A 13996-nucleotide genomic window follows, 5' to 3' on the forward strand; every position below is an offset into this window, starting at 1 on the left:
TTTCACGCCAATTACAGTGAAAAGAAAATGTCCAATAATGATATGAGTTGAGAAATACCAAGTCTATAATTTTTCATTTAAAAAGGAAACCATGGTAAGCGTCCTGTGAATTTCTTCTATGGAACATGGCAAGCTGAACTCAGAAGACAGGATATTCACAGCCCTATTTAGCTCCAGGATTTATTTCCGTTTCCATGGCAATCCTGCCACATAAAACTGTGTTACTCCTCCTGGTAAGAGGTCTTTCATTTGTCATGTAAACCTGTAACCCAAAAGCTGCCTTTACCAGCTGAGTCCAGGACTACATGCACAGCAAACTGGCTAATATATTTATTTTAAATCAATAGTGTCACTACATTTTAATAACAATGGCATTCTTATTTGGCATTTTATTAGCTACATCAATTCTAAAGTCCTATTTTATTAGCTAGTATGGACCTTCTGAGTACAACTGCACTGGAGCTGCAGAAGTCAATGAAAGTAATAAATTAAATGTACCAGTCAGTCATTTTTCCTTGGCTCAGCTCAACAAATCGTACTGCAACTCTTTCAGCACTGAAACACCTATGCTAATGTCCTCCACTTACGTCACTGTTAAAAATAATAATAGATTGAGACTCTATTAGACTTGAGTGTGGTTTCAAGGGCCAATTTGAATCTCCACTGCCAAAGGAATATTACCATCAGGTTATCAATATTCTCCTGGGCAATTCTTCCAGTGAATGCTCACACGTGCCCATTGCATTCTGAACCATTTTAGAGTGCCATTTGAGTGATATACGTCAGAATCATAGCCGTAGAGTTAAAGGGATCTAGGGGTCTATATACTCCAATCTCTTCCTTTTAAAGATGAAGAAAAAAATCCCTGTGAGGTTAAATGGTTTATGTAAGGTCACACAGTGAGAGGCAAAGCTTGGAGAAGCTAGGATGCTGTTCACAATGGGGCAATTCTAGACAATCTCCATAGGTAAATATTTTACTCCCAAGAAGAAAAATTGTAACACTTCTCCAGAGATATTTTTCAAGGATCATCTGTAAGCTCTGAAGTTGTAAACACACTGTTTTGATCAGTACAATGGAAGCATATGTTAGCAAGAATAGTTTGAATATTGCTCAAATATAATGAGTTTAAGGGACACCCTGGGTGGCTCAGTCAGTTAGGCATCCAACTCTTGATTTCAGCTCAGGTCATGATCTCAGGATTGTGAGATTGAGCCCCATGTCGGGTTCCACGCTGGGCGTGGAGTCTGCTTAAGATTTTCTTTTCCCGAGGGGGCAGAGCAAGATGGCGAAGGAGTAGGAGACCTGGATTTCCTCTGGTCTCAGGAATTCAGCTGAATAGGGATCAAACCATTCTGAACATCTACGAACTCAAAAGGAGATCTAGAAGAGAGTAGCAACAACTCTGAACAGAGAAGCGACCACTTACTGGAAGGTAGGATGTGCAGAGAAGTGAATCCGAGGCGATAATTGGGAGGATGGAGGGCAGGGGAGGGGGCCTCCGTCGGCCGCTTCTGGCAAGTGATAGAGCCGCGGAGCACAAAATCGGAACTTTTAGAAGTCGGCTCCGCTGAGGGACGTCGCTCCACTGACCAAGCGGGGGGTGGAACCCTCTCGGGACAGTGTGGTCTCAGGAACCTTGGGGTCACAGAAAGACCGGGGGTGCCTGAGTACGGCAGAGTTCCCAGGTATTGGAGCCGGGAAGCCGGCTGCGGAGACGGAGACGAGGCGCGGGCTCTCAGCTCGGGGTTGCCATAAACTGTGACCCGCGGCCCAGTCGGGCCACTGCTCCTCCAGCAGGGACCCAACAAGCGAGGAGGAGCTGGGGAGACTCCCCTTCCTCCCCTGGGAGGAGTGGCGCGGGAGTGCACCGCAGGGATCTGCTGGGTTTGGAGACTCCACAAGGGGTCGGGTGCCAGAGATACAAACGCTCGGTCACAGGCCAGGTGAGCACGGAGTGCGGCCGGAGACCAGGGAGATGGGAGTGACTGCTTTTCTCTGGGGGCACACTGAGGAGTGGGGCCCCGAGTTCTCAGCTCCTCCGGGTGGTGATTGGGAGGCCACCATTTTCGCCCTGGTCCTCCAAAGCTGTACCGAGAGCTTGCAGGGAACAAAAACTCCTGAGAGCAAACCCGAGCAGCTTGCTTAGTCCAGACCGACAGGAGCGGGGCAATTCAGCCTCCGGCAAAGACACTTGGAAACCACGGCAACAGGCCCCTCCCCCAGAAGATCAGCAGGAACAGCCAGCAAGCCAAGACCAAGTTTACCGATCAAGGAAAACGGGAGAACTCCAGGGCTAGGGGAATACTGCACACAGAATTCATGGCTTTTATTTACCATGATTCATTAGTTCATCAAAGTTAATTTTTTTAACTGTTTTTTTTAATTTTTCTTTTTCCCTATTTCAACCAACATCTTATCAATCCTTTTTAAAAAAAAAACATTTCTTATCATTCATTTTTAGAGTCATATTTTATCCCTTCATAGTAGTATATATATGTATATATATATATATATATATATATATATATATATATAAATACTATATATTTTTGGCATATATATATAAGTTGTTCTCTCTTTTAATTTTGATATACAGTTTCTTCTAACAGATCAAAATATACCCTAAATCACTAGTGTATGGCTGTGTTCTAGTCTCCTGCCTGATCACATTCTCTCCGTTTCTTTTTTCACACAAATTCTTATCTTCTCAATTCCTTTTATAAAATCTTTTATAATTTTCATCTTTAGAGTCATCTTCCATCCCTTCATTGTATCAACCCTGATTTGGTACATATATGTCTTTCTTCCTTTAAAATTTTAGGAGGCACTTTTTTCTACCAGACAAAAATACGCCCAAAATCTAGTGTGTGGCACTGATCTATGCACTAACTAGCCTGATCATATTTGATCATATTCTGCTTTTTTTGTATTGTTCTCTTTTTGTTATCTTTTTTTCTCTTTCTTTTTTTTATTTTTCTTTCTTTTCCCCTGGTTTCAGGTCTTTTCTGACTTGTATACAGTATATTTGCTGGGGACGTTGTTAACCTGTTAGCATTTTGTTCTCTCATTCATCTATTCTCTCTGGACAAAATGACAAGACGAAAAAATCACCTCAGCAAAAAAAACAAGAGGTAGTACCGTGAGCCAGGGACCTACTCAATACGGACATTAGTACGATGTCGGACCTAGAGTTCAGAATCATGACTTTAAAGATACTAGCTGGGCTTGAGAAAAGCGTGGAAGTTATTAGAGAAACCCTTTCTGGAGAAATAAAAGAACTAAAATCTAACCAAGTCGAAATCAAAAAGGCTATTGATGAGGTGCAATCAAAAATGGGGACACTAACTGCTAGGATAAATGAGGCAGAAAGGAGAATCAAAATATAGAAGACCAAATGATGGAAAATAAAGAGGCTGAGAAAAAGAGACAAAAACTATTACAGGATCACGAGGGCAGAATTCGAGAGATAAGTGATAGGATAAGATGAAACAACATTACAGTAATTGGGATCCCAGAGGAAGAAGAAAGAGAGAGAGGGGCAGAAGGTATATTGGAGCAAATAATAGCAGAGAACGTCCCTAATGTGAGGAGGGAAACAGGCATCAAAATCCAGGAGGCACAGAGAACCCCTCTCAAAATCAGTAAAAATAGGTCAACACCCCGACATCAAACAGTAAAACTTACGAGTCTCAGAGACAAAGAGAAAATCCTCAAAGCAGCTTGGGAGAAGAGATATGTAACCTACAATGGTAGAAATATTAGATTGGCAACAGACCTATCCATAGAGACCTGGCACGCCAGAAAGGACTGGCAAGATATCTTCAGAGCACTAAACGAGAAAATATGCAGCCAAGAATACTATATCCAGCTATGCTGTCATTGAAAATAGAAGGAGAGATAAAAATCTTCCAGGACAAACAAAAACTAAAGGAATTTGAAAACACGAAACCAGCCCTCCAGGAAATACTGAAGGTGTCCTCTAAGCAAAAAGAGAGCCTAAGAGCAGCATAGATCAGAAAGGAAAACAGACAATATACAGTCACAGTCACCTTACAGGCAATACAATGGCACTAAATTCATACCTTTCAATAGTTACCCTGAATGTAAATGGGCTCAATGCCCCAATCAAAAGACACAGGCTATCAGATTGGATTAAAAAACAAGACCCATCAATGTGCTGTCTGCAAGAGACTCATTTTAGACCCAAGGACACCCCCACATTGAAAGTGAGGGGGTGGAAAACCATTTACCATGCTAATGGACACCAAAAGAAAGCTGGGGGGGCAATCCTTATATCAGACAAATTAGATTTTAAAACAAAGACTGTAATAAGAGATGAAGAAGGACACTATATCCTACTTAAAGGGTCTATCCAACGAGAAGATTTAACAATTGTAAATATCTATGCCCTGAACATGGGAGCAACCAATTACATAAGGCAATTAATAACAAAAGCGAAGAAACACATTGAGAACAATACAATAACAGTGGGGGACTTTAACACCCCCCTGACTGAAATGGACAGATCATCTAAGCAAAAGATCTACAAGGAAATAAAGACTTTAAATGACACACTGGACCAAATGGACTTCACAGACATATTCAGAACATTCCATCCCAAAGCAATGGAATACACATTCTTCTCTAGTGCCCATGGAACATTCTCCAGAACTGATCACATCCTAGGTCACAAATCAGGTCTCAACTGGTACCAAAAGATTGGGATTATTCCCTGCATATTTTCAGACCACAGTGCTTTGAAACTAGAACTCAATCACAAGAGGAAATTCAGAAAGAACTCAAATACATGGAGTAAAGAGCATCCTACTAAAGAATGAATGGGTCAACCAGGAAATTAAAGAAGAATTAAAAAAATTCATGGAAACCAATGAAAATGAAAACACAACTGTTCAAAATCTTTGGGATACAGCAAAGGCAGTTCTGAGAGGAAAGTATATAGCAATACAAGCCTTTCTTGAGAAACAAGAAAGGTCTCAAATACACAACCTAACCCTACACCTAAAGGAGCTGGAGAAAGAACAGCAAATAAAGCCTAAACCCAGCAGGAGAAGAGAAATCATAAAGATCAGAGCAGAAATCAATGAACTAGAAACCAAAAGAACAGTAGAACATCAAGGAAACTGGGAGCTGGTTCTTTGATAGAATTAACAAGATGGATAAACCCCTGGCCAGACTTACCAAAAAGAAAAGAGAAAGACCCAAATCAACAAAATCATGAATGAAAGAGGAGAGATCACAACCAACATCAAAGAAATATAAACAATTATAAGAACATATTATGAGCAACTCTATGCCAGCAAATTAGATAACCTGGAAGAAATGGATGCATTCCTAGAGATGTATCAACTACCAAAACTGAACCAGGAAGAAATAGAAAACTTGAACAGACCTATAGCCACTAAGGAAATTGAAGCAGTCATCAAAAATCTGCCAACAAACATAAACCCAGGGCCTGATGGCTTCGCAGGGGAATACTATCAGAGATTTAAATAAGAATTAATACCTATTCTCCTGAAATTGTTCCAAAAAATAGAAAAGGAAGGAAAACTTCCAAACTCATTTTATGAGGCCACCATTACCTTGATCCCAAAACCAGACAAAGACCCAATCAAAAAGGAGAATTACAGACCAATATCCTTGATGAACATGGATGCAAAAATTCTCACCAAAATACTAGCCAATAGGATCCAACAGTACATTAAAAGGATTATTCACCATGACCAAGTGGGATTTATCCCTGGGCTGCAAGGTTGGTTCAACATCCACAAATCAATCAACGTGATACAATATATTAACAAAAGAAAGAACAAGAATCATATGATCCTCTCAATAGATGCAGAAAAAGCATTTGACAAAGTACAGCATCCTTTCTTGATCAAAACTCTTCAGAGTATAGGGATAGAGGGTACATACCTCAATTTCATAAAAGCCATCTCTGAAAAACCTACAGCGAATATCATTCTCAATGGGGAAAAGCTGAGAGCTTTTCCCCTAAGGTCAGGAACGTGGCAGGGATGTCCACTATCACCACTGCTATTCAACATAATATTAGAAGTCCTAGCCACAGCAATCAGACAACAAAAAGAAATCAAAAGCATCCAAATTGGCAAGGAGGAAGTCAAACTCTCACTCTTTGCAGATGATATGATACTGTATGTGGAAAACCCAAAAGACTCCACCCCAAAACTGCTAGAACTCATACAGGAATTGAGTAAAGTAGCAGGCTATAAAATCAATGCACAGAAATCAGTGGCATTCCTATACATAATCAACAAGACAGAAGAGAGACAAATCAAAGAGTGGATCCCATTTACAATTTCACCCAAAACCATAAGATACCTAGGAATGAATTTAACCAAAGAGGCAAAGCATCTGCACTCAGGAAAACTATAAAATACTCATGAAAGAAATTGAGGAAGATACAAAGAAATGGAAAACGTTCCATGCTCATCAATTGGAAGAACAAACTTTGTGAAGATGTCAATGCTACCTAGAGCAATCTACACATTCGATGGAATCCCCATCAAAATACTAGCCACTTTTTTCAAAGAAATGGAACAATAATCCTAAAATTTATATGGAACCAGAAGAGACCCCGAATAGCCAGAGGAATATTGAAAATGAAAAGCAAAGCTGGCGGCATCACAATTCCGGACTTCCAGCTCTATTACAAAGCTGTCATCATCAAGACAGTATGGTACTGGCAGAAAAACAGACACATAGATTATTGGAACAGAATCGAGAGCCCAGAAATGGACCCTCAACTCTATGGTCATCTTATCTTAGACAAAGCAGGAAAGAATGTCCAATGGCAAAAAGGCAGTCTCTTCAACAAATGATGTTGGGAAAATTGGACACCCACATGCAGAAGAATGAAACTGGACCATTTCCTGACACCACACACAAAAATAGACTCCAAATGGTTGAAAGACCTAAACGTGAGACAGGAGTCCATCCCAAATCCTAAAGGAGAACACAGGTAGCAACCTCTTCGACCTCAGCCACAGCAACTTCTTCCTAGAAACATCGCCAAAGGCAAGGGAAGCAAGGGCAAAAATGAACTATTGGGATTTCATCAAGGTAAAAAGCTTTTGCACAGCAAAAGAAACAGTCCACAAAATCAAAAGACAACCGACAGAATGGGAAAAAATATTTGCAAGTGACATATCAGATAAAGGGCTAGTATCCAAAATTTATAAAGAACTTATCACACTCAACACCCAAAGAACAAATAATCCAATCAAGAAATGGGCAGAAGACATGTACAGACATTTTTCCAAAGAAGACATCCAAATGGCCAACAGACACATGAAAAAGTGCTCAACATCTCTCAGCATCAAGGAAATCCAAATCAAAACCTCCATGAGATACCACCTCACACCAGTCAGAATGGTGAAAATTAACAAGTCAGGAAACGACAGATGTTGGTGGGGATGCGGAGAAAGGGGAACTCTCCTACACTGCTGGTGGGAATGCAAGCTGGTGCAACCACTCTGGAAAACAATATGGAGGTTCCTCAAACAGTTGAAAATAGAGCTACCATACGATCCAGCAATTGCACCACTGGGTATATACCACAAAGATACAAATGTAGGGATCCGAAGGGGTACGTGCACCCCAATGTTTATGGCAGCAATGTCCACAATAGCCAAACTTGTAAAGAACCAAGATGTCCATCAACAGATGAATGGATAAAGAAGAAGTGGTATATATACACAATGGAATATTATGCCCCCATCAAAAGGAATGAGATCTTGCCATTTTCAAGGACCTGGATGGAACTGGAGTGTGTTATGCTGAGTGAAATAAGTCAATCAGAAGAAGACATATGTCATATGTCCTCACTGATATGAGGAATTCTTCATCTCAGGAAACAGAGTGTTGCTGGAGTGGTGGGGGGTGGGAGGGATGGGGTGGCTGGGTGATAGACATTGGTGAGGGTATGTGCAATGGTGAGCGCTGTGAATTGTGCAAGACTGTTGAATCACAGATCTGTACCTCTGAAACAAATAATGCAACATATGTTAAGAAAAAAGAAAAAGAAGAAGATAGCTGGAGGGGAAGAATGTAAGGGAGTAAGTCAGAGGGGGAGATGAACCATGAGAGACGATGGACTCTGAAAAACAAACTGAGGGTTCCAGAGGGGAGGAGGGTAGGGGGATGGGTTATCCTGGTGATGGGTATTAAAGAGGGCACATTCTTTGTGCAGCACTGGGTATTATGCACAAACAATGAATCATGGAACAGTACATCGAAAACTAATGATGTAATATATGGTGATTAACATAACAATAAAAAAATTTAAGAAAAAAGATTTTCTTTTCCCTCTCTCTCGGCCCCCCACTCTTTCTCTCAAATATACATATATATATGTATACATATATGTGTGTATATATACATGCCAAATGTCAAATAAGAATGTCATTGTTATTAAAATGTAGTGACACCTTTGATTTAAAATAAATATATTAGCCAGTTTGCTGTGCATTTAATACTGGACTTTGCTTACACATATATATATATATATGTAATGAGTTAATTCCATACAGTAATAATATGTATTAAATCCTAAAGTAGGTTGAGTGTTCTATATGGGTTGACCCTTCTGACAATGATTTACAGGACTAAATATTTGAATTGTACTGGTGGTGACTGTGTACTATGTGCATGAATTTATTGGGTTATATCTGGGGGAGGGGCTGAAAGTAGAGGCAAGACCATCTGCCCATCTGGCTAATTTGGCACCTAGAATTACCCAATAAAGAGGGAATCTAGCACCAATTAAAGTCTGACAGCTGTCCTGACAAAACTTGTAAGCCCGGTTTGAGTATGACTTTATCTGGTGAAAAATGCCTTTCTCTAATTCCTCCGAAGCCAGTTGGTAGCCAATACAGTGTCCTCTGGTAGCCAAGAGGTACCTGAATTCTTTGTTCAAGGATCATGCTATCTAAGAAGCAGTCATATTACCCTGGCTTCCTGATCTGCCTTCCCACTTACCTGGAGCTCATTTGGGTATACAGGATGGTGCATGACCCCTACGCATCTGTTTGCTGTAATCAACACTATTTTATTTATTTATTTTTTAATCTTTATTCAACTTTTTAACCATCACCAATGGCACTAGCAAACTTTTTTTTTTTTTAAAGTAATCTCTATACCCAACATGGGGCTTGAACTCACAACCTCAAGATCAGGAGTCACATGCTCTACCAACTAAGCCAGCCAGGTGCCCCCTGCAATCAACACTATTATAAAGGGCACCATTTTTTTGGGGGGGTGGGACAAAAGCCTTTAGAATCTCCTGGTAATTTTTAAAAGCTGTGGTCTATTTAATATATTAACATTTATAGCCCCCAAACTAGCTTTTATTGGGCACCTACTAAGTTCTAGATTCTGTTTTAGCTGCCATATACAATATTGAGAGAGCAAACATGAGAGAATCTATCCTTCATGGAGCTCTCTTTGCAGTGGACATAGAGAGATTTCTATTACATAGCATTGTCAGAATCTGCTGAGAAATACTTAGAGTATTAATTTCTCATAATCGAGAGTTTATATAGCAGAAATACTATGTTTCCATATTCTGAGAAGAGGCTAAAGATGGAAAGTGTTTTCACCTGAATTTAATCAAGAAATGATATTTGGAAGGCAGCTCTTCAGAAGTGCTCAGCTCTTCAACTGTTTTCATATAATGCATAATTATCAATGGCATAATTATCAATGGCTGTCTCCGGAATTGCCAAATTTGAAGATCAACCTAATAGTATATGATGATCGGACTAGGATTTGGGGAATTCCAATGAAAGCTTCAATGCAGGTGAAATCATGAAAACAAAGTTTTTAAAATACTGTTAGATTTGCCTGAACTTATATATAGACAAAATGGAGATTTTTCAATTTATAATTTTTTTTCTCCTCATGTTTTAACTATGGTGAGTTATTTCTAACTAGGAATACATTTGGAGACCAACTGGTCTCATCCTCTGCCAACCCCCTTACAACATACCACGAAAGACCACCAGATGGTCATGCAGTTTTTACATGAGTATCTTGAATGTTGGTTAACTCACTAACTAGGTTAATTGTTCGAATTAAAATCATTATGAGGTGTATGTTCACATCAAACAATTTTTTACCTTATAGTTTCTGCAGAAAGGCCATACAGAAGAAATCTGACCTTTTCCTTGTGACATCTGATTGTATTTGTAAAGATAGGTATTGTGACTGCTTTGAGTATTCTGTTCTCCAGGCTAAAAATTCTGAGTGGCCCCTGATCCTGTAGAGAAAAAGAATATATGTACATGACAAAATCTACCAGGTGCCACAAGATCTGTTTTAAATTTTCTCCCTCTTAAATCTTACTTTTGGGTTAAGGCATTAAATTGCCTAATTAGCATGAACTTCTATCACCAGGGAGGATTACTATTTTAGCATTTGTTTATATCAACAAACATCTCCTTCCTGGGTGACATGGATATAGACATTGATAAAGGTCAAATCTTCCTTAGATGAGTTCATAGCCCTAGTGGGAAAGTCTTCCTTCCATCCATCCGTTCATGCATTACTTCATTCAATATTTAGTGAGTGCCAACTGTTGTGACCAGAAGTGAGAAGACACTAAGGATTTAGTAGCAAACAAGACTGACAAGATCCCTGCCCTGCTAGTAGACTTACATTTTTTATATAAAATGATCAAATGACTAGAGAATACTAGAAAAGGATAAGCTCATCATTATGACAAAGCAAAAGGAGGAAGAAAGGGAAGCTTCTTACATGCAAGTTGAATGAAGAATGGAAGATCCTCAGTATAGATAGGACAGCCTACTACACACTTAGTCTATAGCATTTATTGAGTATCTACTGTATGCAGAATGTCTGGTCAGGGAATAAAGTGTAATATTGGACTAATTCCCTGAAAAGACTAAGAAAATAATGCTACTTCACGTTGATACACAACTTTATAGAGTTTGCAAAAAAAAAAGAAATCATATAATAATACATAAAGAGACCCTACTTAGTGAGCAGGAAGTATTTCTACATATCTCATTATTTAAGTCATTAAAACCATCATGTCACTTGAATCTCATAGCAACTGGGTGATGTAGCAAGTGACAGTATCATTAGCACCATTCTACAGATGAGAGAAATAAAATCTCAAAGAAGTTAAGCAACATTGTCCAGACTCAGTAAAAGATGAGCCCAGGAATTAAGACACGCTTCTAACTCATGACTTTATGGGGTTTTAAAAAATATCTGTGAGTATTGATTTAAGTCAAATGAAGCTAACTTTTATCTCAGGATCCTGGGTCTTAACCAATTTACTACTAATAAGCCTCTCTACTGAAGGATGAATTGTGAAAGAAAGAAAGAAAGAAAGAAAGAGAGAGAGAGAGAGAGAGAGAGAAAGAAAGAAAGAAAGAAAGAAAGAAAGAAAGAAAGAAAGAAAAAGAAAGAAAGAAAGAAAGAAAGAAAGAAAGAAAGAAAGAAAGAAACCTTGTTAAGTAATGCTATTTTCATTGGAATTCTCCTAAAAGCTTATACTCTTCCTCATGAAGATGACATTGAAAGGTACCCACTGGATTACGAATGGAGAGTTCAGTAAACAAGTGTTTCTCTGCAGTTGGGCATGTCTGATAATAATTTGGGTACAGCACTAGGATGGCATCATGTTATCTCAGATGTTTTCAACTTCAGTCTTCCTAGTGGGAAACCAGTGCTTTTTAATGATATTTATCTTGTGCAATTATAAGTCTCAAATGTCAGGTTTTTTTTCAGAATATCAAAATATGCAAATAAATATGTGATGCCTAAAAGCATGTCTTCCTTGGGCTTACTTCCATAAAAATATTCAGCATCTGCTGATGATAATAACTCAGCAAGTCCTGAAAAATCCCCAAATCTGCAGTTTGTTAGCCATATAAATATTTGCTTTTTTTCTCAATTTAGAGGGCTTAAGTACAACTTCAATAAAAATTAAAAAGCATTTAATACTTACATGCTGAATCTACATTTTAATAGTATCACTTTGCCCATTCTTCCAGAACTTAATTTAATAAAAGATGTATATATCATGAGAAATATCCTAAGTCAACATCAATAAATAAAGTTTTTGTTTATTAGAGGAAAATAGTATCTCCTTGCTAAAACAAACAAACAAACAAAACAAAACAGAAAAAAACAAAAATAAAAACCTGAACATGTTGCTTCAAGTTAAAAGTCACCTGTAGGTTCTATTCAGTGACTGAAATGTGAATAGGTCTGAAATAAAGAGGACAACTCTCCAAAGGAGTGATAAGAATACATCTGGGAGAGGCATCCCAGGTGCCACTGAGAAACCTCTTCAATCCAATCCCATAAGCATTTGTTGAGCAGCTACTATAAGCCAAGCACTGTGCTTGAAGTTGGGGTACAAGGTCCCTGGCCACAAATGGTTTCCCAAGGACATAAAACAAATCCTGTTGTGATAATGGAACAATCTATTATCATTACCCAGAAGAGATTCAATGTGGCTTGTCTGAGACTTGATAAAAGAGGTGACATTTGAATTAGGATGCAGAAGACAAAATAAGAAACAAAATTGTAGACACAGTAAATAAAGGAAACAAAGGCTTAATGGCAGGGGAATGCACAGCATGGTGTTTTCACAGACCAGTCCATGGTACAAGGCAGTTGGAATGGGGGAAGATGGAGACAGAGACAGAAGAAGGGGAGCCTGGGTATGGAGGTGGGGGCTACACTGCATAGGACCTTAAATATTAGACTTAGGATACATGTAGTACTTTCATAATATTTCAAATTGTTTTAAAAAGGGAATAAAACCATTTATCCCATAACCAAAAGCAAGGCTTACAAATCATATTTATTTTAGAGAGACAACATATTCAATGGAGCTGAAGAAGGGTTCTTATTCATTGAGAGGTTTAGAGGTAGAAGAGAAGTAGAAGGTCATACATAAGACTATTGGAGGGTATGGTGATAAGGGTGTATGTCTGGGAGCTATAGAGACAGATGCAAGCTGAGCCAGCCACAGTTATATGTCACAAAGTTATACATATAAGCATAAGTATTTAGCAAATAAATCCTGAATACGTATCAGCTCTCTCTCTCTTTCACACACACACACACACACACACCCAAAAAACGTAACTCCTGACTTTCTTCCAGACCCTAGGGGAATATTTTTATGGTGCAAAATGCTCCACATTTCTGGAGTGTGATTTATCTTTCAGATGTAAGAGTGTCCTCATCCCTCAAAGGGTTAATAATGACACTTGCCACATAGCCTGTTAGGAAGACTGAAGATAATGTGTGTAGGTGGTGTGGTATTGCTCACTCAACATCTTGTCATCTGTTTCATTAGGCCTCTGTTGTACTTTTATGTGTTTCTGAAGCTGCACTGAATTAATTTGTATCATGCTTTGGCTTTATTGCTACATAAGCCCTATAACATTTGTAGTTTGTATCATGGTTTATGTTTATACATATTTAACTAATAGTGGAAAAAATCAATTAACCCAGAATCTTCAGTAGGGTCCATGCCTACCAATTTACCATAAGCTCTAGGAAAGTAAAGATGCATTTAATCCTTTCTGTAAACCTAGTACAGTGTAGAGTTCTGGTACATAATACATGTTTGCAGAAAGAGGGAAGATGGTGAGGAAGAGCGAAACTTGAGGAACATTTCAAAGTATTAAAAAATGACTAAAGCTGAATCAGTGCAAAGCAACTTAGATAAATAAAGGGGAGAGATTACAATTGTCCTATAACCTGTAAATATTTTTGTCAAAACAATGCAAACTCTCCTAGTACCATTTACAAATATATAAGGAAGTGAAAAAAAGAGAAAAAGTAATTTTTAGTTAGTACACTGTAATTTAAAACACTAAAAGAAATGAGAATTAAAAAGTTCTATTTTTTTGTAAAAACAAAACAAATGAAATCTTTAACAAGATAGGACTTCCCCTTTTGGGAA

The 13996-nt window shown here is 38.6% G+C and overlaps 1 non-coding gene across 1 annotated transcript; it reads right to left on the reverse strand.

The window, feature by feature from the left end:
- Positions 1-9179: 9179 nt before the first annotated feature.
- Positions 9180-9252, reverse strand: TRNAR-CCU (transfer RNA arginine (anticodon CCU)). Its single transcript has one exon. It is a non-coding gene; the product is annotated as a tRNA-Arg (tRNA).
- Between the last annotated feature and the right edge of the window lie 4744 nt (positions 9253-13996).

The sequence above is a fragment of the Eumetopias jubatus genome, unplaced genomic scaffold (genome assembly GCF_037043125.1).
Source record: "Eumetopias jubatus isolate StellerSeaLion01/CBP00866 unplaced genomic scaffold, mEumJub1_p1.0 scaffold_1, whole genome shotgun sequence".
Lineage (NCBI taxonomy): Eukaryota > Metazoa > Chordata > Mammalia > Carnivora > Otariidae > Eumetopias > Eumetopias jubatus.